Source organism: Pristis pectinata, chromosome 16 (assembly GCF_009764475.1).
Source record: "Pristis pectinata isolate sPriPec2 chromosome 16, sPriPec2.1.pri, whole genome shotgun sequence".
Classification (NCBI taxonomy): domain Eukaryota; kingdom Metazoa; phylum Chordata; class Chondrichthyes; order Rhinopristiformes; family Pristidae; genus Pristis; species Pristis pectinata.
In genome coordinates this window covers 2340898-2368521 of record NC_067420.1, presented here as the reverse complement: position 1 = coordinate 2368521, position 27624 = coordinate 2340898, and positions in this window count along the sequence as shown.

Here is a 27624-nt window from a genome sequence, read left to right as displayed (position 1 = left end):
TAGGTGCCTGGAATGGGTTACCGGGGTAGTAGTGGAAGCAGGCAGTTTGGTGGAGTTTAAGAGCTTTTCAGATAGACACATGAATATGAAGGGATGGAGGGACATGGAGGATACATAGGAGGAGGACATTGGTATAAAGTAGCACCAATCGTGGCACAACACCCTGAGCCGATAGGCCTGTCCTGTGCTGTCCTGTTATATGACCTCTGTTCTATCTACGTACATGTGACAATAATAAACCAATATCAATATAAGGAAACTCTGGATTACTGCAATGTTTTCAAGGCTGTCAGCTCCACCAATAAAGAGGTGGAGAACAGAGTTCGGGTGTTGGAGGGAAGGGATGTGGAGAGGTGAGAGCAACTAAACATCCATTCATTCACTTTGTCGTCAAGTTGGAAACATCGGTTTCCAATTCCTATATTTTAAACAGGCTTTTGTCGCCTGATTTGCATGATAGAATATTTGGGCAGCTGTTATAAAACTAGACAGATGGTAATCCCAAATCATAAACAAACAACAGGAAGAAAGGTCAAAAGATTTTTTTGATAGATTACTCACACTAGAACCCACGGATCATCGAGGGATTCTTTTGAGGGATGGTAGCTAATTAGCTTTCAGATTGCAGTTTGGTGTTACCCAGGCAGAGCACAAACCGCATCCCTCTCCCCTGTCTGAGGTTCACCCAACCTGCTTCAACACCAAAAGGTTTCCTTCACTTCAAAGAAGAGAAATCTTTCATTTCAAAATTAATGGGTTTCCTACATCAGATGAATAATAACAGAATCAATGCAAGGAAACTCAATGATTATCCTGGGACTACAACTGACATTCTGCAATTGAAAAATCTTTGAAAACGAACACAATGGATATTTAACAAACAAAAATATCGAAGTGTGACGTGCAATCTTCATTCTTCCAAGAAATGTTAGATATTTTTAGAAAGAGAAATCAGATTTTTTTTCCATCAATGGATGAAGATGTCTCTGACAACACTGTCTATCCCCGAATGAAGACAGCCAGTGACAGTACCCCATGGAGATGTCAAGTAAGTACAAGAGGAAGAAGAGCTTTCAGACAGGGTGAGTCGATGCTGTGTTTGAGGGTGGCATGCCGCAGTTCTTCACACTGAGAGTGGGATCTCAGGGTACAGGTCACCCCCACATTACGTTTGATCAGGTAATGGAAATTCACCCTTAGGGAATTCACAACTTGAGATACCAATTAAAATTCACCCTCATGGTATTTATGTGGGGGAAAAAAGTAAATTAATAAACAGAAAATCTACATTTTTTTCATTGCATTTCTTGATGCATGTGCAGGTGATGTGGCTTTACGTTATGGAAGACAACAATACAGACTGTCTTCTAGCAATGCAACCCCACCTCACACACCTGCCACACCCCCCAACCCCGACCCCTCTCACATCATTCCTGCATAGGAAATACCTCAGGAGGTGTCTGAAATCACAGTGAAAGTGAGTTTCAGTGATACAGAATCAAAGGCGAGAAGAAATAACGAAAAGTGTTTTGATGAACAACGTTAGTGAGACAAAAGAAATTCTGTTGGAAGGCAGAGCTGAATAAGTTCTAAATGAGCATTCCCGGCAGTGGCAATGAATTAGAACGTTTGGGTTTCTTCTGCCCCTCTCTCTCCCCCTGCCTGCCCCCAGAGGACAAGAATTCAATGTCTCTCCCCTCCCCTGTATTTCTAGCATGGAATTAAAGTCATAATAAGGTTCTGTCACACAGACAGAGGCCACTCTGCCTATTGAACTTCTGCTAGTTCAGTGGAAGTGCTGAACCTTCCTTCTTCCTACTTCACGAAAATTTAAAATTATTCCCTTTAAAATACTCATCAGCCAACTGTTCCAAGGGCTACACTTTGTTTACAGTCCTGTTGCTTTTAACAGATTCTATGTCCCTACAGTATCTCAGGGGAATATTTAAGCAGTAGAAATCTTTTTTTAAGTATTCACTCCAAGTGAACTCAATTTTCTGCATGCGTCCAGTGCCCCAGAGGTCAGATACAATCTATTAGACATTCTTCTGCTCTGCTCTCAGAGTGCTCTCTTTCTGATGTTGTCAGTGTTAATGTCCACTGACTTCAATAAACAGAAAACGATAAGGTAGGGTTGGAAGAGAAGTTGAGTGAAGTGAGAAACAGATTGGCAATGCCCTTTCAGTGTTGGCGTCTACTTGAACTCTTGGATCTATGCAATATTCTGTGGTTTTTGAAATCACGTAGGTCAAGAGTTTGGTCGTGAGGCTGATTAGATTCAGAATTGATTATTGGGACCAGAGGTTTTCACTTACTGCATTCCTGCAATTAACTATCCTTACGAAAATCTTACGCCTCCACAGAGACCTCTAGCTTTCAATCATTTCTCGTCAAACAAATGTTGGGTAGCTTTCTTGAAACCCCGTCATTAAAGAAAATCAGCTTTGTGTTATTGAGTAGCTCAGACCCCAGCCTCAGTAATGTAAATTGTTCCAATGAGGCCAAGTGTCTCTGACATTTTCCCCTTATGAATTGTATTGAAACAATGATTCTAGTTCAACTTCCACAGAACAGAGTTCCAGTATCAACAGTAGTCGGGTCTCTGATTGTGGCTCTTTCATCCTTGAATGATCGATGTTTGTATTTGATGAGTCTGGTTTACCTGAGTGATCTCAGCCATTTATCTAAGGTTACCACCAAACCTTATTGAAAAGCCTTATTCAAGACTTTTGTGGAGAACCACAGAAGTAGTTTGTCACCGAAGACTCTTACAAATTTCTATAGCTGTACGGTGGAGAGCATTCTGACTGGTTGCATCACCGCCTGGTAGGGAGGTGCCAATGCACAGGATCGCAAGAGGCTGCAGAGGGTTGTAGACTCAGCCAGCTCCATCACAGGTACAACCCTCCCTGCCATCGAGGACATCTTCAAGAGGCAGTGCCTCAAGAAGGTGGCATCCATCACTAAGGACCCTCACCACCTGGGACATGCCCTCTTCTTGTTACTACCATCAGGGAGGAGGTACAGGAGCCTGAAGACCCGCATTCAATGATTCAGGAACAGCTTCTTCCCCTCCGCCATCAGATTTCTGAATGGTCCATGAACCCATGAACACTACCTCATTATTCCTTGTATTTTTTGCACTATTTAATTTTGTAATTTATTGTAATTTTATGTCTTTGCACTGTACTGTTGCTGCAAAACAATGAATTTCGTGTAATTTAAGTCAGTGGTAATAAATCTGATTCTGAACCTGAAAAATGCATTTGGTGCAAGTTGCAAGGGTTAGATTTGGAATGTAAATACAAATAACAGGGCTACATATTCATCCTTTGTCAGCACTTTGCATTTTCAACTCAGATACAGAATAAATTCTGCCCTGCTTTACAAAGTACATATCTCTCACTGCACCTGAACGATAGCACTTCCTTCACCTCAGCTATCCTTTTCAAGAACTAACATGGTCAATTAGCTCCCAATTATAGATACACTGTGCTTGACGTCAGGCTAATTAGGGTTGGTCTGTGACTTTCCCAGATTGCTCTATCACATCCCATCCATCTAACAGAAGTTAAAATGCCAAAGTGATAGGAACCATATTTTAGTCTAATGCATCAACAGATATCCAAAAGGCTGACTTTTAATATTATGATACATGGTCAAATTCATGTACAGGGCTTTTTTCTCCAAACTAGAAACTTTCTACAGGCTTACTGACAAAGTTGAAATCTATCATTTATTATCAACATCACCTCATAGCCAACCCTCTGAAAGGACTAACCCAATCATGTCAGAGTGAGTAGATGAGGCAGGAACAGCAACAATATTTTGAAAGACATTTGGATAAGTCTGTGGATGGGAAAAGGCTGAGGGAGCTACAGGCAAATGGGACTAGCCTCGATGGGCATCCTGGTCGGCGTGGATGAGTTTCTGTTCCCGTGCTGCATTACTCTGTGACTCCAAGTCAGGTTTAAGGAAAAACAGCACCATCAACAAACGAACACTTTCTTCTCCGTACACACCCCACTGGAGCGGCAGCAGCTTTTCAATCTACTATTTGATATCCATCAAGTCCACCTGAGGACACCAAGTCACGGATCTCTGCATTCCAGCCCGAGGCCTCAGCAGGAAGGTCACTCGTATTGCCGTCGTTTGGGCGATCCTGCAATTCTTCAAGGTCTAACCAATCTCCAGCTATTTCGTTCTGCACCTTATCCCGACTCCAAAGTAGCATTATAAATCACAGAAGTACATTTACGTGGATGGATTATTTAATCTTGAACAATCACACAGTGACAGGCATTGGATTATTTTACCAAATCTCTTCCCAGGAGAATGAAATAAATTCATTTTATATTGACTGAAGTCAAATTATGAACTGCATGGATGGTAGTTTTATTACATCAGAAATGCAATTGGATTTTGTATTTATTCACACAAAACTGAGACCTATTTCCTGCTCCCAAGAGCCAGCTCCACTCCAGTTCCTGGGTCAACCACTCTCAGTTATCGAAGGCTGTAGCACCTTGTCATTGTGACCGACACACCAGCCTCTTCATTCTACAAAGTTCTCATTTCACTGGAGTCCAGCTCTTCTGCTCTCATGACCTTTCGACTGGCGACTGCCAATGGGCCAGTTTCTCCTCAATTCCCCCAACAACTCCTGAAGATGCGACACTTCTTTCTGCTGACACCTTCCCCAAGACCCTCAAACAGTTCCCCTCCCTGTAGAAGGTTTGTGGTTGCTCTGGAGAGAGTGCACAGGAGATTCACCAGAATGACGCCTGGGGTGGAGGTCTCAGTCGTGAGAAGGGACTGGAAAGGCGGTGTTTGTTTCTCTTGGAGCAGAGTAGGCTGGGGGGAGAGGGGGGCCTGATAGAGGTGTATAGAGGTATGAGGGGTATAGATAGGGCGGACAGTAGTAAACCTTTCCCCATAGCACAGGTGTCTATTACCATTTCACTGGACTCCATCTCTTATGCTCTCGTGACCTTTCCACTGGGAACTGCCAATGTGCCAGCTTCTCCTCAAATGAGATGATAGGTTTAAGGTAAGGAGTAAGAGGTTCAGAGGGGATATTAGGAAGAATTTTTTTCACCCAGAGGGCGGTTGGAGTTTGGAATGAATTGCCTGCAAGGCCCAGTAGAGGCAGAGATTCCAACAACATGTATGAAGTATCTAGATTAGCGTTTGAATCTCTGAGGCACAGAAGGCTTTGGCCCAAATTCTGGTTAATTGGATGAGTATAGATGGGAACCTGATGGGTGGCATGGACATGGTGGGCCGAAGGGCCTCCTTCTGTGTTCTGTGACCCTGAGACTGCGCTGGCCGATGCATTGCATCGGCCTGTTTTTGCCACAGATCTTATTCCTTCTTTTCCCAATGCTCAGTCTCTCCCGATCTTCATCTGCAATTTACGTGACACCTTCCCGGCCCTAACTGCATCTTAACGATGTCCTTTCACCAAGAATGGCCAAGCATTCGACACCACTCACTACCACGGGACATCCCGAGGGGCCATAGCTGTTTACGTGAACAAAGGCGCAGTCAGTCCCCATCCACAATCGCCTTTCCCTCCTGTTGGACTTGTTCCTTCCATCAGCTGCTGACTTCAATTCTTTTCATTTCTTCAACAAAAAAAAATCAGTTATGGGAACGCCAACGTGTTCTAGTGAGGTCTCTCTGCTTATGGGATGTGGAATATCCTTAAGCATGTCCACTCAGGCCCCTTCACTCAGCCCTCCCTCTATTTCCATTAGCTTGGACACTAAATGAGTGTTCATTCCAACTCCCACCCCCAAACTGGAAGATTTAATCGACTTTGATTCCAATTTCAACTTCTTTTTCACCGTCACAAATTATCAGCAGCACCTTAGTCGGGTGGAGGTGGGAACTTATGTTCAATAGGCTCCCCAAACCACAGCACCAATACACAGACCATCCAGCAAAGTACCAAGGGAGTCACATCATAATTACCCTTTGGGCAATCTGCTAAACCAGTGCAATGCCTGTTCTTTCCCTTGAGTGTTAAAAGTCCTATCAGGAGCTTTTTATATGCAGGCTGCCACATTCCCTAATGTACCACAGTGACTACCTCTGAGAACCTACATTGATGGTTGTAGAATGCTTTGGAACATTCTGAAAGGGGCAGGTCTTTCTTCTACACGTCCATCTTTGATTATTCTCTTCCCTCTATGATGCTTTGCAGGGTCGCTCTTCAGTCCGCAAGGGTGACCCCGAGCTTCCAATAACCTGTCACTTTAATTCATCACTCCACCCTGACCTTCTCCAAGAAGGCTATCCTGATGTTCAATAGCACTACCGTCACCAAGCACTCCAGCATCAACATCCTGGTGTCCACCAGTTGACCAAAGACTCAGCTGGACCACCCATGTAAATATGAATTGGAATTGGAATTGGTTTATTATTGTCACATGTACCGAGGTACAGTGAAAAACGTGTCTTGCATGATGTCCATACAGATCAATTCATTACACAGTGCATTGAGGTAGTACAAAGGAAAACAATACAGAATGCAGAATGAAGTGTTATAGTTACAGAGAAAGTGCAGTGCAGGCAGACAATAAGGTGCAAGGTCATAACGAGGTAGATTGTGAGGTCAAGAGTCCACCTTATCGTAGAAGAGGTCCATTCAATAGTCTTATAACAGCGGGACAGAAACTGTCCTTGAGCCTGGTGGTACGTGCTTTCAGGCTCTTGTATCTTCTGCCCGATGGGAGGGGGGAGAAGAGAGAATGTCCGGGGTGGGTGGGGTCTTTGATTATGCTGGCTGCTTTACTGAGGCAGCGAGAGGTGTAGACAGAGTCCATGGAGGGGAGGCTGGTTTCCATGATGTGCTGAGCTGTGTCCACAACTCTCTGCAGTTTCTTTCGGTGACGGGCAGAGCAGTTGCCACTCCAAGCCGCGATGCATCTGGATAGGATGCTTTCTGTGGTGCATTCAATAAAAATTGGTGAGTGTCAAAGGGGACATGCCAAATTTCTTTAGCCTCCTGAGGAAGTAGAGGCACTGGTGCGCTTTCTTGGCCATGCTGTCTACGCGGTTGGACCAGGACAGGCTATTGGTGATGTTCACCTCCAGGAACTCGAAGTTCTCAGCCTTCTTGACCTCATCACCGTTGATGTGGACAGGAACATGTGCACCGCCCCCTTTCCTGAAGTCAATGGCCAGCTTTTTTGTTCTACTGACCAATGTAGCCATTGGAACGTCAGAGGTTGGACATCTTGCAGCAAGTGATTCACCGCAGCATAATTCTGGAACGTGATGGAAAACTCTCTACTTGCACCTCTGACAACTGCCAAGAAGCTTAACACCATCTAGGACATAGCAGTCTGTTTGACATCCACCACACTAAATGTTCATTCCTTCCACCAGCAATGCACAATGACTGCAATGTGTGGCATCTACAACATGTCATGGAGTCATAGAGAGCATGGAAAGAGATCTCTGGCCCTCCAAGTCCCCGCCAACCATCAAACACCCATTTACACTGACCCTATAAAAATCCATTATTATTCTCCCCACATTCCCATCAACTTCCCAGATACTCCCACTCACCAGCACGCCAGGGCAAAATTGTCAGATCTGGTTATTTTCGAATCCACAGGTTCTTTCAGGAGTCCAAGAATGAATTGAAAACAACTTGGTGCTTCACAAAGTTTTATTGGAAAAGTTCAAAACAAAGAAACAGTCACAGAGCACACGGCACTAGCTTTACGACTAGGAGATGAGCCGTGACAAAAGGAACTAAAATGGGCTAGTGGGAGGGGGAAGAGAGAGGTTAACAAAAAACTACACCATTTATACCTGAGATAAGAGGTCATCCTTAGCTAACAATAGTCCAATCAAAAAACCTATTAGATACCTGTGGCAAAACCAACCAATGAGAAAACACGTATTCACCTGATGGACAAGCCAATAAGCGGCCATTCCTTGTACAGCCACTTGAGGTATATTAAACACTATACATGTTAAAAAATGACTTAAAACAATCGAATCCAACACCAGGGACAATATACAGTGAAGTGTACTATCTGCAAGTCTTTGGAATGTGGGAGGAAACCGGAGCACCCAGAAGAAACCCACGCAGACACAGGGAGAACGTGCAAACTCCACACAGACAGCGCCGGAGATCAGGATCAAACCCAGGCCGCTGAAGCTGTGAGGCAGCTGCTCTACCAGATGCACCACTCTGCTGCCCACAGTAACTGACTGAAGCTACTGCCACAACAGTTGCCAAACCTACAACCTCACAAGACAAGGGCAGCTGGTGTGTGGGAGAACCAGATCCTCCAAGTCACACACCATCCTGATGTTGAAAAATCCCACTGGTCTTTCATTGCCACCGGGTCTAAATCCCGGAAACCCCCTCCCCAACACTGTGGAAGGACCTGCACAAGAAGGACTCAAAAAGTAACAGCCCGGTACCCCCTTCTCTGGGGCCACAAGAATGGGCAATAAACGCTGGCCTTACAAGTGAAGTTCACATCTGGAGCCAATGCCGGGGGGTAAGGACAGGGGCAAGTGAGGAGTTGGTAGGGGTAAGAATACAAGCAACAGAGGTTTTGATAAGCTGAAGTTGCTGAAGGGCAAAATATGCCAATGTTAGAATAGACAATTTTTCAAAAAAATAAAGCAACTAATACTTGTATATTTCTCAGCTGCTGTGAGAGTACCTGCCTCCACAGGCAGTGCACTCCAGATTCCAACCCTCTGGCTCAAAAAAGTCTTCCTCAGATCCCCCATGCCCTTTACTTTGAGGCATTCTTCTGATATTACCTACCGCTACTGAGAGAAAAGAATATTTTAAAAAATGTAATAATTTCCAAAATGGTTTTATAAATGCTCAGGAAGAAGGGGTTATGTTCTCAGGGTCCCTCGAAAATAAATCTGATGCCTTCAGCATATATGCTTGGGAAGGATTTATGACCTTATATATAAGGGAGGGGATGATGGGTACATTCAAAGCCAAACCTGCAAGGCCATATCCCATTGCATTTTCAATAAAATTACCCACTTATAAATGTTAAAACTGATGATAGTCAACATTGCTCATTGGAAGCTATTGATCAACCTTGATATGTATGACACCAAGTGACAGACTCGTTTGTTATTTAAATATTATTCATTGAGAGAGGGGTAAGAGTCTGAACAGTCAAATTTCTCTCTCTACAATGAGTATTGTTATTTAAGATCTGCATGAACTTTGGCTTTGAAGTCTCATCTGTAGAATTTCCATCCCCAAGCAGTTCAGGACAAATCTGGATCAGTCAGACTTGATTAAATACCTAACCCCGAGGATGAGTCATGGACTCACAACTTTTGGACTCTTGTGCCTTGTGTGATGCCAAATAAAGCAGGGAGATACCGGACTGAATTCATACAGAGCAAGTTAATCTTCAAACCCATTGATACTCATAAACCTGGAATATCTTTCATCAGCACCACTGCCCTCAACATTCACTGACAGTCATTTAATATCCAATCTATTCACAGCATAAAATACAGATGTAAATTCTTCCTTGTGTGTATAATGTGCTGCATTTGAAAGCTGAAGGGGACCTTTTGGGAAAAAAAAGAGTGCAGCCATTCTAAGATGAGGTAAGGACTGCACTGGACCAAGTAAACTCCTGCAGTGCACTGCAGATGCACCTCAGCTCTCTCAGCGACTGCAACAAGCTACCCCGGCCAAATGAGATAAATTGAAGCATTCAGGCGGCTCCTTTACAGATACATTTACAGCGGAATCAGTATAGATTTTACTGTCTGCTTTCAAAGGTCAGTTGTTCTTTTGTTTTCACTGCATTGATTAGCAAGTCCAAAATAGCCCAGATATTCTATCACGCAGTGCAACGTTCATCTACGCCATGTCACAGGATATTATTACAATCAGTGGAAGAAATTAGATCCTTACTACATCTTTAACAAAGCAAGTCAGCTGGTCCCTGGGTTGTGGTCTGTTTAATGGCCTATGGAAGTACCTGAATAAGTAAGGTGGCGTGCAGTCCAATCGCGTACGACTGGCCACAGACAGCATTGGCCTTGGAGTTATGGAATAATATGGAATGGATCAGGCCCTTTGGCCCACCAAGTCTCTGCTGACCATCAAACACTCATATGCCCTAACCCTACGCTAATCCTATTTTATTCTCCTCACGTTCCGATCAACCTCCCTCCCCCAGATTCTACCCCTCACCAACACAGTGGGGGAAATTCACAGCGGCCAACTAACCCACCAACCTCCACACCTTGGGGATGTGGGAGGGAACCAGAGCTCCCAGGGGAAACCCCACGCAGTCACAGGGAAGAGCGTGTGCACTCCACACGGGCAGCGCCGGAGGTCAGGATTGAACCCGGGACTCCGGAGATGTGAGAGAGCCACCCTACCAGCTGTGCCACACTATTCGCACATGTACACACCTCTACAATCTACTCGAGGCCTGCCTTAGCATTACTTAGAGAAGACCTGCCTGACCAGGTTCCAGTCCCGTGGAGCCTAACGATTGGAGCCACTTTCAATGGACCCCACCACCATCCTTCTCCCCAATTATGCAACATGACCCACCCCCACCACATCTTAACCTTGACCCCTTCCTCCTGATGGTGACCTTCACACACACACACACACACACACACACACACACACACACACACACACACACACACACACACACACACACACACACACACACCGTGCAGCTCATAGCCCACCTCTACCTTACAAATGCCTTGACCTGACCCTCAAGGTCAGGGATTTTATCCACCAACTGACCCTCTTATCCCGTTTCTTGTCCATGCTGACGACCTCTCTCACAACGTTGGAGTGGCTGAAGGAAAGTAGCCCACTCATTCTTCATTCCCTGCCTGGTTACAGGAACAGTGAGATGGCTCCAACTCTGCTTGTTGGAGCAAATGACTTCAAAAGGCTTTTTGTTTGAATATTGCTGGCACTGGTGCTAAAAACCCTTTAAACCTGATGGTGATTAGGCAATAAATCAAACAAATACGTCTGCTACGGAAGTTACACAGCCAGCAATAAAACTCAGCACATCTTCTGTTCATGCAGTTGCTTAGTATCACAATGAGAGGCCTGTCCGTTGTAGGAGTCAACAGTACAGGGTGTGAGGATTCCCTGATAGCCCTGTCACCGTCTCAGAAAATAAACTGCAATTTTCTAACCTCAACTGTTTATCATGTTAACTGGATCATTACGGCCGCGTTCCTGCTTGGGTCCAGCGTGATACAGGGAAACAACGTGGGTTGTCCAAGGAATGAACTTTGGGCCCATTGCTTCCGTTAATCTTCAAGGGGCATGGCTGAGATCGCAGTCCTTACCGATCCCAGGCCACGTTTAATTGTTAATACCTACTTGGGAGTAAATCTCCTCTGGATTGTACAATCTGACACACTGGACACTGAGCTGCAAGATAAAATGAATTCTTCACAGTGGTAGAGTTTCATAAATCTGCAGGTTAGTCATTTATAGAGGATGTGCCAACTGGATAGAAATCTCTCTCCCAGTATATGTTTTCCTCAACCCTTATCCATGGCCACCCTCTTTATCCTGCCATCTCACGTGGTCTCACTACATCTGTCACTTTAACCTCATCTCTGATCGTTCCTTGAATCACTCTCCATCCATGTCATCTGTCACTCTCCTTTGGTGGTGTTAGAGGCTGATCCAATAGGGACATTTATAAGACTCTTAGATAGGCACATGGATGTAAGAAAAATGGAGGGTTCTGGGCTGTGTGGGAGGGAAGGGTTAGCTTGATCATGGAGTAGGTTTATATAGGTCAGCACAACATTATGGGCTGAAGGGTCTGTACTGTGTTGTACTGTTCTATGTTTCCTCCCAACCCTACTTCTTGCATATCCACCCATGGTAAAAGTTCTGCCCTCTTCAGATTCACCTGCACCTTCACAAACTCGGCTCCCTGCCTTGTCTCACCAGCTGAAGCTACATTTCTGGAATCAGTCTGCTGAACCACACCCCTGCCTCTGTCTTTCAAGCCCTGTTCCCTCCCAGCCCTTACCTCCACTCCTTTCAGCCCAAGTGACCTGGAGAAGGGTTATTGTGAGCATGTTACCTCACCTTTCACTGCCAGACCACATAACACAGCAGAAAATCCTGCTCTTGTCTGGCCAGAATTGCTCCGTGTTCCAGGATCATCCTGGATTGTAAAGACAACCCCAGATTCTTTTCTCTACAGCACTCTGCTCACTGGCTCCTCCACTCTCACTTTCAACAAGCCCAAGGTGTCCACGGATTCCTTATTCATCGAGACCATCCAGTCAGCCATCTCCATTGGAAGCCTTCCTTCCCCAAGCTCAGCAGACCCTGTCCTAGAACCCGACTTGCATTCATATCCTCTCTTATCACCCTCATGCCTCCTCCGAGCACATTTTAGGGTCATGGATTCATAAAGCGATACAGCATAGAAACAGGCCCTTGAGTCTGAAAATCTTGGAAATCGGAACTAAAGGCACACAGTGCTGGAGATACTCCACAGGTCAGGCGGCATCTGTTGGGAGAGAAACAGACCTAACGTTTCAGGTCAGTTCTGAAACATTAACTCTGCTTCTCTTGTGTCAAATGTGGAGTACCCTCAGCAATTCCTGCTTTAATTTGAAATATTCCATTTGTTATTCTAAGTTTGATTTAAGAGAACATTTCAATCGTATTGCAGAGCGTAAAAAATGCCTGCGATGTGGTGGTGTTTTACGGCAGGGTAGCAATTTGAATGCATAAAATGATATAGCAGAGGGGACAGCTTAACCCAGCGGGTGTGTGTCAGCTCTTTGAAAGAGCAAACCAATTAGGTTCATTCCCAACAAATTTTATGTAGATGGCTTCATGAAAAGCATGACAACCCTTCTTGTTTACATGAATACAAGGCAATGATGTGCATCGTGAAGTAATTACGATTGGGGAAAGCATTGAAGGGGCATTCCCAAGGCCATTGCATTACAGCATCTGATTAATTCTTGAAGTATTCTGGGAGCTCTGACACCACTGCTCTGGGAGTTTGTTGAAAATACTGATGGTTCTACATGCAAAGAATGAGTCCCTAATATCAGCTCTAAGTTTACTTCCTGTGAGTTTGAATCTGCTGCCCCTCACCCCACTGACTAATTCTGGTCTCAATGTAATTTAAATTAATATTGCTGGTTAATGGTTTTCATTCCTTTAATTTTCACAGAACTACACCACCATACTATTTTTGGGTGCATTCATAATGTTGAAAATTGTACCCTGGAATTCTTCCTCATTGAAAAGTATTTGGCAAATATTTTTTTCTTAAAGACACTCGAGGCAGAGATGTAACCAACTGCCATCATTGTTGAGATACATATTTTCTCCATCAGAGTTTGATCTGGCAAAATAAATGTGTATTTCTTTAAATGTTTAGCAGAATATCCAGTTATCCATCACAGTATACACTGAAGCATTTACAGGGAGTGAGGGAGAGGGAAAAGAGATAGAGAGAGATAGAGATAGCGATAGAGAGAGACGGGGAAATAGAGAGAGAAAAGAGAGAGAGAGGGAAAAGAGAGAGAGAATAGAGAGGGGAGAGAGGGGGGAAAAGAGACAGAGAGGGAGGGAAGAGAGAGTGAGGGAAAGAGAGAGATAGATAGAGACATAGATATAGGGGATAGAGAGAGAGATAGAGAGAGAGAGAGATAGAGAGAGAGAGAGATAGAGAGAGATAGAGAGAGATAGAGAGAGATAGAGAGAGAGAGATAGAGAGAGAGAGACAGATAGAGAGAGAGAGAGAGAGAGAGAGAGAGAGAGAGAGAGAGAGTGAGAGAGAGAGAGAGAGATAGATAAGGTGGTCATTTTCACCAGATTTTGGACAAATTATATGCCACCCGCTCTCTCCCAGGCAGAGGGTTATCAAGTCAAACAACGCGGCAACAGGCTCTTTGTCCCACTGTCCATGCCACCCATTGTACTTCTTTAGACTTATTCCATTTACACGTGCTAGTTCCATAGCCTTCTTTGCTTTAATGATTCAAGTACTTGTTAAGATGCGAGTATCTGTGTCCACTGTCCCATTCACTGTGAAGATCTGCTTCCACAGGAGTAGCCCACACATCAGCAAGAGCAAATTCCATGGAAGTAGCACCCAGACCTGCACTGGATCCCACGACACAGGTCCCCCATCGCATATTTGCTGAACAATGGAATATCTAGGCCATTAAAATTCATGGTGAATCTAGAACGGGTCTGTTAATTATAAATCAGTATACCCATCTCTGGGACAAGAATTTAATTCGAATTAAATCAATAGGATTAAAGTCATCTTTCTTTTACTCTGATTCAATGAACCTTTGTTGTCAAAATTCAATTATTATTAACAGCGAATCAAAAAGCAACATTGCCCCTAATTCACCATTGACTGACACTAAGTTTGGAGAGCATGGGAAATGTCAAGCATACAGTGGGATGGTGTGAGGAGCTCTGCTGAGACATTAATCTCTGATGTTGGACCAGAATAAGGAATATTCACTGGAGCCATTCGATATTCTGACATCAAAGCTGTTGGAAATGACAATGGAGTATGTTGGTTCTTAATCATCAATACAGAACTGAAAAACTTAACAATTTTTTTTCTTCAAGTCATTATATCTTCACAATTCATAATTATCTTCCACAAAAGCTTAAGAATTATCTTTAAGTTTTAAGTTAAATGAAAGGGCTTACGTATGATGAGCGTTTGTCGGCTCTTGGACTGTACTCACCGGAGTACAGAAGAATGAGAGGGGACCTCATAGAGACATTTCAAATGTTGAAAGGACTGGACAGAGTAGATGTGGCTAGGCTGTTTCCCTTGCTGGGTGAGTCCAGGACCAGAGGGCACAATCTTAGAATTAGAGGGTACAGGTTTAAAACAGAGATGAGGAGAAATTCCTTTAGCCAGAGGGTGGTGAATTTGTGGAATTCCTTGCCAGGTACAGCAGTGGAAGCCAGATCATTGGAGGTGTTTAAGGAAGAGATAGACAGATATCTAAATAGTCAGAGTATCAAGGGATATGGGGATAAGGCTGGAAATTGGGGTTAGAATAGTGTGGTTTATTTTGCACCTGCCACCCCCCCCCCCCCCCAATTTCTCATTTCTTTTTCTTTTTTCCTTTTTCCTTGGAGCAGACTCGATGGGCCGAATGGCCTACTTCTGCTCCCCTATCTTGTGATCTTGTGAAAACTCAAATAATTGGAATGAGCCACCTGAAAAGGAAAGGGTGCTCTATATAGCAAGCCTTGGGTGCATAATGATTTACCATTATTCAGATAAAGGTAGGCTGGTTGGGGCTTCTGTTTCTTGCCCTTTTAGTTTGTTCATTTGCAAACACTGCAGTGAAACTATGTTGGTTACTCATTGCTGTAAATCTACTTGAAGTATTTATGTAATCTTGGAATACAGTAACAATTCAACCAGAAATATAGACCACTGCATAAAAGTCATCAGCTTCTTTATTAATCTGAGACAATATTGCATTACCAGACGGCCTTTGGAAAATTTATCAGCTTGTTTTTCCATAAGCAGCTGTCTGATCAGATTAGACAAAGCCTTGCTTTTGGGTTGCCAAATGAATAGTCATGAGGATGGTTCATTGTCAAGCCTTTGCACAAATGGGGCTCTGAAGGACATCCTTATTGGTGAGAATTCGTCTCCTGATATAACTGAACATGGCAAGATGAAATTTCATTGGAAATTGCACAACAATAGTGCATATGATAATTTACTGGGTTTCATATTCTGTCATCCCGGCAACCAATTTCACAATGTTATATCTTTATGTCAACAGAACTCAAACCTAAAAAATAATAATCTCATTAAAGATGAAAAACTTCCAGGAAAATATAATTACTCAGGATAACAGCATTTTGTTAAAATGTACAGCAATCTGCAGGGAAGCTTTTGGAATACTAAAAACATATTCAAGCATTATAACATTTAATTGTCTTCTGCCCAGTGCCCAGCCTTGAATATGAGCTCTCTTAGCCTGCTGATTTCTCGCATGAGTGAATAAATGCGATTCTCCTCACACCTGTGGATGTTGAGCTGTGAGATGCTGTGGTCAGGGTACTCAAACATTCGTTATCGTTGTCACCTTGACCAGCACTGGCAATGCTGTCCATGCCCTGCTCTGACAATGTGGCCACCACAGCGTTAAGTGAAGAGTTTGATAAAGATGTACGTACTCAAAGTGCAGACATCTCACACTTTATTCCTGACTGACGTTTAGCTGGGAAAACTACTTCCTATGACTGTGGACTTTTGCTGAAGAATTTAAAAGACATCTTTTTATTGTCCATCTTATATAGAGTACAATTAAGTCATCATTTACAGCATGAAGACTGAACTGTGTCTCATCAATGGGTAGTTTGTGGTACAAATGTTAACGTAAAATAAAATTAATTTACAGTAAAACTTACTACTTAATAAGTGGAAAAAGACCACACATACTTTCGTTAACCTTAGACAACTCTGCCAGTGCTTCCCTGTTAAACTCAAATCTTCCATCTTCCATAAACTTAAACTGACCCAATCTTTGCCATTCATTTTCTCACCCTTCTGTCGGACAAGTTTGGCTCTCAGTTCTCATCCACATGACTGCAGCTGTCACCAGTCATCACTGTAACCTCTTCCTCAACCATCCAAGAACTCTCCTCACCTTATTCTCTGACCGCGGTCTACATGTGCACTCCCACTGGCGAGTGGGCCTTCAGTTGTATTGCCCCCAAACTCCCTCAGTCTCTCAGTCCCTTTACTTCACTCTCCATCTCTTGAAGATCCCTTAAAATCCTGTAGCAGAAAGATGGCTGGATTACTGCAGATAAATTCTCAATCCTGAATCCACTGTTGTCTCCTGAGAGACCCTAGGCATAATGAACAACTCCCAATAACTATCCAGTGTAGCTGGATTAAGCCAAAATAACCAGATCCGTCTCATCGCATAAAGTAACTGAAACTGGTTTAGATTTCAACTCTTTTACAACTATGTGTTACTGCCTCATAGTACTCCCTTATTAAAGGTGTTGATCAAAAAAATGGGGAACTCAGTGGAAACGTGCTTCTGTTCTACTTGTAACACGAGGCCTCAGATTTCCTGAAACAGCGTGGTTGTTGACACACACAGTACTTGTACACGGGTCACGGTATTAATCCCTTGCTCCTTCTATCGCCAATTCTCTCATTAGTGAGCACAGCAGCAAATCAGAAGAAATGTGATGAGCAGCACTAAATTAATTGTTGCTTTGGAACTATTTGGATGCACTTAAACATGAAGCACATAATGTGCTATAATTAGCATAGCAATAAAGTGGGAAGGGTGGGTATTTTTCATAGCTCATGTAGCACTTTCATTCCTCCTTATAACATAGGAGGCCATTCCACATCTGTGTTAGCTCTCACACCAATTCCATTCCCCTCTAATTTTCCCTGTGACTCATTCTTCCCACATTCCGTTCAACTTTCCCCACAGTCTACCACTCATCTGCAAACTCGGGGCAATTTACAATGACATACTGATGCACTGACCCATGTGTCTTTGGGATGTGGGAGGAAACCGGAGCACCCGGGGGAAACCCACGCAGTCACAGGGAGAACGAGCAAACTCCACACAGACAGCGCCCGAGGTCAGGATTGAACGGGGTTCACTAGAGCTTTGAGGCAGCGATTCTACTTGCTGCTTCACTATGGCACCCTTTGTTGTTTTAAAATAATGTGCTATAATTTCTCTCGCACATTATTCTGCAGCGTCTGCTATTAGAAATTCTCTTACAAGTTTAGATTTTTGACTTTTTTAACACAACATCCCATTGTAATTGCAACTGGGATCTGAGGGAGCAGGAAAAGTGACCATTCACCTCCTCAGCCCATCAGATAAGATAAAGTAGTCACACATACATCGAAACACACAATGAATAGCACCTTTTGCATAGATTGTTCTGGGGCAGCCCGCAAGTGTCGCCACGCTTCCGGCGCCAACATAGCACGCCCACAACTTCCTAACCCGTACGTCTTTGGAATGTGGGAGGAAACTGGAGCAGCCGAAGGAAACCCACGCAGACACGGGGAGAACGTACAAACTCCTTACAGACAGTGGCAGGAATTGAACCCGGGTCGCTGGCAATGTAATAGCATTACGCTAATTGCTACACTACCGTGCCTGCTCAAAGGATTGTGAAGCTAACAGCACCAGTACTGAGGTAGAGGGTGAACCAAGGGAGAAGAATTTTAAAAATAAATCAGGTACAGAAAGGAAAAAATAAAGAGAGGGAAAGGGGGATTTATTGAGCAAACAAAAGGATTGAAAGAGGTTAAGAATTGACTGAAGCCTCCAACAGCAATGAACAGCTGAAAAAATAAGTCATGTCTACACAATGTTAATATTCAGTGCTGGGAAATGAGTCCATCAGTAATTAGCCCACATTGCATTTTTAGTGGGTGCTTGTGAACCCAGGCACTGGCCTCTATTAGGTCATGTGAGTTCACAAGGAAGGGCATCTGCCTCACCCATGCTGTGACAGGTACTGATGGTTGCTGGACTGATGGCCACCTGATGCCCTCCGTGACCTCCATCAGCCCGACTCCAAAACAAAGGCAGCACCAGAAACATGGCTGCAAGGAGCTCAAAGTTCTCAAGATAACTCACCTAAGGCAGCACCTCATAGATAACTTGATGCCTCCGAGTCACAAGGTCTCCACAGCATCCAGACTGCCCAGAAGTTCACCATAATTAGCACCTATGCGACCAGATTGGAAGGATGAGAGATTGCAAGAGCTAGTTAACCACATATGAATGATGTTCTACCATGCCAAAAGGGAAAAGAAATGGGTTTACAAGCTTCTGAAGGTCAAGGGACAGTAGAGAACCCACGAGCTAAAGAATTGATGGGGACTGGAAGAGTGCAGGAGGTTCAGAAACTCACTGGTAACCATGCACAGATTCCTACGGCAGGCAGGATCATCCATGGCACAGATACCCAAGGTCCCACACCAGTGACTGCCAGTAATGTCGACAGTCCACTTCCCTCCACAGATGCTGCCTGACCTGCTGAGTTCGTCCAGCACCGTGTGCATTACTCCAGTTTCCAGCATCTGCAGTCTCTGGTGTCTCCCTGGAGATGAACTTATTAAGGACAAAGAAGCAGTCAATGCCCTCTGGGGAAAAAACACCTTGAAGAGCTTCATAACTGCACCTTGAAGCAAGAGCTCTTGACTCTATCCATAGGAATCTAACCACTCTAAGCTCAGAACCCCTGACTGACAAGCCAAAAAGGCCACATGCCAACTGAGAAAAAGCCGGCCCTCAGAAGCAGGGATGAAGTCCTGAAAGTTGGTGATGAGCAATTTCAGACACAAATCCAGCTGAGATAACATTCATGCCCTGGGTGTTAAATAGCAAGTAACTTTTGCACCATATAAGCACCAGGCACTGACCATCTCCAACAAGCGAGGGTCTAACTACCAAAGCCGCAGCAATTTGGAAATAACGTCTGTATTTTCTGACCTGTTGAAATGCAATCTGTATTTCAATGGTTCTTCAATACGTCATCACGCCATCAATTCCTTTTAATTCAAAGGAGCTTAATTCAAATTATCTGCTAATCATTTTCTTTCAAATACTAAATTGCTATATTTCTTACATACTTAATTCAAATGCTGGATAAATTGAAATGCTATCAATCAGTTGATCCAGTAGTTTTCAGTAGACTGGATTGAAGTTTTGAAGTCACCACTGCTCTCTGCACAAGTGAGATGAGATCATCCTTGCAGTGACCAAATCAGAACATTCCCAGTCTCAGGTCGGCTGCCCGATAGGAAATTATTGAGTGAGCTGCTGGAGGGACCTCAGCAGGTCAGGCAGCATCTGTGGAGGCAGAGGGATAGTCGACGTTTCAGGCTGAGGCCTTACAGCAGCACTGAGAGTGTAAAGGGGAAGTAACCACTGAATGAGGTTGCCATTGGCAAGATTCTTCAGACTTACCCTCCTTCCACGTCCAGAAGCCTTGGAAGGTGCATATCTACTGTCTCAGAATGCTACCAATTAGTGGTGGGAGAAGAGTCATCCAAAGAGAAGAAAGAAAAGCACTTCCTCTAAAGTCTATTGCTGACGGACTTGCTCACAATTGCCAAGACGTTCTACTTACAGCAGAGATTAAGTATTGCACTGCCAGGGGGCAGATACGATAGAGGCATTTAAGAGGCTCTTAGATAGGCACATGAATGTGCAGAGAATGGAGAGATGTGGATATTGTGTAGGCAGGAGGGATTAGTTTAGTTAGGTGTTTAATTACCAGTTTAATTAGTTCAGCACAACGTGGTGGGCCGAAGGGCCTGTTCCTGTGCTGTAATTTGATGACTTCTCTTGGTGGGTCATCGAATATATTCAAGGCTGGCATAGAGAGACTTCTGGACTTTAGAGGATCAGGGCAGGACAATGGGACTGTGGGCAAGATCAGATGAGCCGTGATCTCATGCCCCTTGAACCTGTTCTGCCAGTCAATAATACCACGACTAATCAAATTCTTTCGTGTTATTTGTATTGCATTGAGAGCTTTTCCACTTTAATTAAATGTTCCAAATGGTGGGGAAAACACAGCAGCACAATTTGTACTGGTTTATGAGGTGGACGGTATTGAACAGAACATCTTGTGCAAACCACAGGGATTAATTTATAAACTGCATTACCGGCCTGAAAAATATCACTTTGTAAGGACAGTCCATTGAGAGCAGCAGCTGCCATTTACAGTGCAAGTAGTTTCTTGTCCTCAGTAGCAGCTGCTCACTCTGTGTGCAGTTGTACGTCAAGCTATAACTCAGTTTTGCAGTCTGCCTACTCCAGGGGACATTGATGCTGTTGGCACCAGGTTTGTGAGGTGCACTTATTATTAATAAAAGACAAGCTATTATTGGATTATAAGAATCGCTGGACAAAAAGAAGCATCTTCCTCTGCAAGCAGAGGCAGACATGAACAAGGAAAATGCCAGTAATAGAAAGCTTTGGAATAATGTAATCTTTTATTCTCCCAATCATAAACACCGTGCAGAGAAGTTCCAGGCAGCAACAAGGCACCCACCAATAAATACCAACTCAGTATTGGGAACACCAAATTCATCCTTTTGGAACTCTTCAGAATCTTCAATCCCTAGACATCAACTCCGTCCCTCTCCCTGGCAAATATCTGAAACTGAACCAGACTCTTCACAATGTGGGTGCCATATTTGATCTTGAGATGACCACTTTACCTCAAATCATCTGCTGCTCAAGCCCCACCCCCTGCCCTCAATATCTCTAAACTTGAATATTCCAACTCAATGCTGGCCGATTCCCCTCCTTCTCCTCTTCAACAGTTTAAGGCCATTTGAAACTTCAGCATGTCCCCAGTGGCTATTACCAATTTTTATAGATGCACCACGGAAAGCATAACGAGGTAGTGTTCATTGGTTCATGGACCGTTCAGAAATCTGATGGCGGAGAAGCTGATCCTGAAGCGTTGAGTGTGGGTCTTCAGGCAGAGACTGCCGATAAGCAAGACCAAGAAATTGATTGTGGACTTCAGGGAATCGTGAGAACACACACCAGTCCTCCTTGAGGGGTGAGCGGTGGAAAGTTCCTGGGCTTCAGCATCTCAGAGGATCAATCCTGGGCCCAACGCATTGATGCAATCACAAAGAAGGCACGCCGGCGGTTCTACTTCATTAGGAGTTTGAGGAGATTCGGTATGTCTCCAAAGACTCTTGCAAATTTCTACAGATGTACAGTGGAGACCATTCTGACTGGTTGCATCACCGCTTGGTGTGGAGGCTCCAATGCTCAGGATCAAAAGAGGCCGTAGAGGGTTGTGGACTCAGCCAGCTCCATCACGGGCACAACCCTCCCCACCATCGAGGACATCTTCAAGAGGCGGTGACTCAAGAAGGCAGCATCCATCACTAAGGACCCTCACCATCCGGGACATGCCCTCTTCTCGTTACTACCATCGGGGAGGAGGTACAGGAGCCTGAAGACCCACACTCAACGATTCAGGAACAGCTTCTTCTCCTCCACCATCAGATTTCTGAACGGTCCATGAACCCATGAACACTACCTCGTTATTCCTCTTTTGCACTATTTATTTATTTTTGTAACTTATAGTAATTTTTATGTCTTGGACTGTACTGCTGCCGCAAAACAACACATTTCACAACACATGTCAGTGATAATAAACCTGATTCTGATTCTATCCGGCTATCCATATGGCAACTGCTCTGCCCAAGGCTGCAAGACATTGCTGAGAATTGTGAACACAGCCAATCCATCGTGCAAACCAAACTCCCCTCCAGTGACTCTGTCTACACTTCCTGCTGCCTTGGGGAAGCAGCAACATAATCAAGGATCTCTCCCACCCGGGACACTTTCTCTTCCCCCCCCCTCCCATCAGGGAAATTATACAAAAGCCTGAAAGCACGTACCACCAGGCTCAAGGAAGCTTCCATCCCACTGTTACCAGACCCTTGAACGGACCTCTCGTACGGTAAAAAGATGAACTCTTGATCTCCCAATATACCTCATTGTGGCCCTTGCACTTCATTTGTCTACCTGCACTGCACTTTCTCTGTAGCTGCAACACTATATTCTGCATTGTTTTCTTTTTACTACCTCAATGTAATTATATCTGGCATGATCTGTATGGATGGCACACAATCTGTACCTCGGTACATGTGACAATAATAAACCAATAAGCTGTGTTCTAGGAACAAACCCACCTTAGATTTGGTTCACAGTTTACGTCTGAGTTGTAGGGTCTACCTCACTTTCTGTCCAGTGACACCAACTTCAAAATCCTCACTCTGATTTTCAAATCCCTCCATGGTCCCTAATCACCTCCAGCCTCAGAAACACCAGTGGTCCTTTACTCTGGCATTTTGGTCATGACCTATTGCCCCATTGTGTCACCAACATTCCACTGGCAAGGCCACTGGCACAGGGATTCTTTCCCAAAACCTCTCCAGTTCTCTTTCCACCCTTAAATTAGTTTTCAGTCCGAGGTTTTGATCATCTGTCCTAACATCTTATGTGGCATTGTTTCAAATGTTGTATGATTCGTCAGCATGGGATTTTTCATTAATTGCGCTATATAAATGCAACGTTTTGTTGATGCCGTTGTTCATTGACGTCCAAAGGCAGGGAGTTGGAATCACGCTCTGGCACTGAATCGGTGTTCAACCAAACATGACAACAAGCAGCTTTAGCACATCTGAAGTCCAGAGTGTGGAGAAAGCCCTCTGGTAGTTTGGCTTCATTGCAGGAAGATGACTTTGACCCAGTACATTCTGGGCACCCACTTCATTCAATAGTAATAAGTAACACTTGGAGCAGACAACACAGTGAACTGGCTGCATTGCATGTTGTACAACAACAAAATCATTGTCTCGTTTTTAAATATTGTTTAAAGCCATGGTCAGTCAGGGCAAGAGGATCTCATTCGCAGGGATGGTGCTGTGGTTGATTCATTAGTTTATTCGACAGTGGGGAGGATCCCACGTCACCCACAGTTTCAATTCAGATAACAGAATGTACATTTTCTTCAGCAACATATTTCCACTACAACCTGTCTCAGTGAGGACTTTTAATATTTTGTTACTGAGTCTATTCTCTATACCAGACAGAAGGATCAGAGCAGGAATGCTTAAAGAGGAGGAGTATGTTGGATTTACAATCCTGAAACAACAGGGTCTGTCTGCAACTGCTGCAGTACTGCACCATTGCAATTACTTACTACACACAAGCTGCTGACATAGGGAGGCACGCAAAGCACTGTCAGGGACTGTTTGTAAATCAGCACATCAATACTCGTATCTCAGATCCCTATTGTTGATCTTCTGAAGCAGCTTTCGCCAGGATTGTAATCCTCAATGGCTACTCAGATAAATCAAGATTTTCACTAAGTCATATTCACTTTAGAGGACCATTTCTCCACTCTAATTTTAGGCTGGTGATTATTAGTTTGGTGGAGCATAGATTTACTCACGCTGCCAATATCAACAAAAGACTCTCGGTTCTCTGCCTACCCCAGACAGAAGCTGAAATCTTCAGCCATTTTATTCAGACCCTGTTCAAATGCATTTGCCTCAGTTTGTACACATCTAATCTTTGCCAGTCCCTTAGGTTCAACCAGACTGGAATAACATTCTGCTCAGTACAGTAATTGCTAGCCAAACTCGAGGAGGGGTATTAATAATCATTCATTGCATGGGGCAGGAGGCAAAGATCTAACTCCGGAGAATCCACAATACTTTAGTGGAGGAATGTGTCCTCTCATCCATCACACCTTCCTTCTGTGCGGACAGTTGTTCCTCTTTGAACTCAGCACCATCTTTTGCTGTTCGTCACAGTAGGTTTACATTGAACATTATCTTGGCATTTAGCTAAAAGAACAAAGGCAAGACCAGTGTAAAACATTGGCACACATGTTGAACCAAGCTATCTTCCAGTTGCTGATAGAACACCAGCTGGCCATTTATAATTTACAACAAACCATGGCCCTCTGAGAGAGAACACTATTCCTCCTGCGATTTGCATTCTATATTACACTGTAAGTACAGTGCAACCTCACCTCACAGAGGGATCTTGTTCCTAGAAAGCCGTCTATATTGTGATATTCCCTGACACAAACCCTTGACAGAACTTGAATGCTTTTGCATTTTGTGCTTGTTTAGTTATTTTTTTCTCACATAAATTCCGTAAGAGCAATTTTTTTACTTGGTGATTCAAAAATTTTTGGTAGTGATTTAGGAATTCCGTAAGGCTGAATTTCAGTCACTCGAACCGCCATAATGTGGGGGTACACTATATCCAGTTTGTTCCTGTATACAACTGTATTACAACTGTATTCAACTGTATTCCAGGACACAACTGTATCCAGTTCGTTCCTCTAATAGATTTTCACTGGATCTACCCTCAACCATTCACAGCTTCTATCCCGCTGTTATAAGACTATTGAACGGTCCCCTACTATGATAAGATGGACTCTTGACCTCACAGTCGACCTCGTTATGATCTTGCATCTTATTGTCTGCCTGCACTGCACTTTCTCTGTAACTGTAACACTGTATTCTGTTATTGTTTTCCCTTGTACTACCTCAATGCACTCAATTGATCTGTATGGATGGCATGCAAAACAAAGTTTTTCACTGTAGCTCGGTATACATGACAATAATAAACCAATTTACCATTCATAATTCACTAAGGGAGGAGAATCAAGATGCATTTATATTATACCAAGAAATATGTGACAGCTCTATTCACATATTTATTTCATAAATGCATACAGCCTTGCCTTCTCCCTAACATATTGTGCCAATAGATCCATTATTTCTGCCTGTTCTTGTTCCACAGAACGTATTTCTTTCTATCTTGAGTCTATCTCCCCCCCTCCCCCCACCCCCAATGAGTTTCTTCCCATAACTGGTCCCCTCCACCGTTTGAACAGTGTCCGGTTTTCTGCCCCCAGTCCCTCTGCTGTTCACCCCATTAGGACAGCCTGAGGACCTTTCACTTCTTCCTTGAACAGACCAACCAGCCCCCTTCACCACCACCTCATCATATGTCACCTCGTTGACTCCAGAGCAGAGATGTTGCGATGGCGACCCCGCTGGATCCAAGCTCTGCTGGTCTCCTTGTGGGATACATGGAACACCTGCTCGTACTCAGTGTCACCCGGGACCATTCTCTCACCTCTTCCTACCTTCCATTGATGGCTGTAACAGTTCCACATTTCACCCTGAATGGGAAATTTGCTGCCAGTCTCCATTCTGTTCTCATTTTTACATGGTCCACCTCTGACTCCTTGCTCTCCTCAAAGATGACAATCTCCATTAGAGGGGATAGGTCAGCAACCAGTAAACACTGCAAGCCCATGTGTTTCTATAGTTATCACCAGAACACTGCTTTTTCATCAGTTCCACACCAATTGCCCCATTTTCTACAGATGTGCTGTTGAAAGTATCCTGACTGGTTGCATCGTGGTCTGGTACGGCAATGTGAAAAACTAAAAGAGCTAGGGCTTTACTCTTTGGAGAGAAGGAGGATGAGAGGAGACATGATAGAGGTGTACAAAATATTAAGAGGAATAGATAGAGTGGACAGCCAGCGCCTCTTTCCCAGGGCACCAATGCTCAGTACAAGAGGGCATGGCTTTAAAGTAATGGGTGGGAAGTTCAAGGGAGATATCAGAGGGAGGTTTTTCACCCAGAGAGTGGTTGGGGCATGGAATGCGCTGCCTGGGGTGGTGGTGGAGGCAGGTACATTGGTCAAATTCAAGAGATTGCTGGATAAGCATATGGAGGAATTTAAAATAGAGGGATATGTGGCAGGAAGGGGTTAGATAGTCTTAGGCGAGGTTTAAAGGTCGGCACAATGTTGTGGGCTGAAGGGCCGGTATTGTGCTGTACTGTTCTACGTTCTATGAATGTGCAGAAACGTAAGAAGCTGCAGAGAGTAGTGGACTCAGCCCAATACATCACGGGCACATCCCTCCCCACCATCGGGAGTATCTACAGGAGGTGCTGCCTCAAGAAGGCAACATCCATCATCAAAGATCCCCACCACCCGGGCCGCGCCATCTTCTCGCAGCTCCCATCGGGCGGGAGGTACAGAAGCCTGAAGTCCCCACACCACCAGGTTCAGGAACAGCTACTTCCCTTCAACCATTCGGTTCTTGAACTGACCTGCACAACCCTAATCACTACCTCAACACTATGACCGCTTTGCTCGAAAATGAACTTTGTTTTGTTTTGTTCCAATGGTACACTTTCTTGTAAAAGCTGTGTATAATTTATATTTATGTTTTTCTTGTAAATGCTCTGTGCCTGTGATGCTGCTGCAGGTAAGTTTTTCACTGCACCTGTGCACACGTGGACTTGTGCACGTGACAATAAACGCCACTTTGACTTTTCTTTGCCTCCATTCCCTGAGGACATCACTTTCCCCACCCACTGCTTCTGATATCTCCCCCTTTTTCTTCAAGCGTGGGTTCCACTCCACCATCGCCAACAGGATCCTTAACCACCAGTCGCGTTGTACTTGCTGCAGTTCTGCTCTAATTCCCTGTTCCCCTCACTCCCAGAGCAAGAATCAGACTGCCCTTATTCTCACTGTCAGCCTCACCAGCCTCCACATCAAAAGTCTCCCTTCTGGTGACTTCAGCTAATGATTCCACCCCCCCCCCCCCCAATTACCCCTCCTCCAGACTGACTTTTATTTCCATTATCAGCCTCTTCCACGTTTCACTGTCACCCACTTCACCTCTCTGCCTTCCACCTTGTCGCAGACACTCCCCTCTTTCTTGGGTCTGAAAACATGACTTATCTCCATGAACCCTGTTTCTTTCTCCACAGCTGCTGCCTGGTCAGAAGTGAGAGCAGGATGGACATTGGCAGCAAAAGTGATGACATTTTCTCGTTCAGGATGAAAGCTGAGTGCTGCAGCCATCAATGGACGGGAGGAAGAGGCGAGAGAAAGGCCCCCGGTGGCACTGAGTACAAAAATGTCCCACGGGGAGGCTAACATAACGTGGATCCACGCACAAAGTGCTGGAGGAACTCAGCG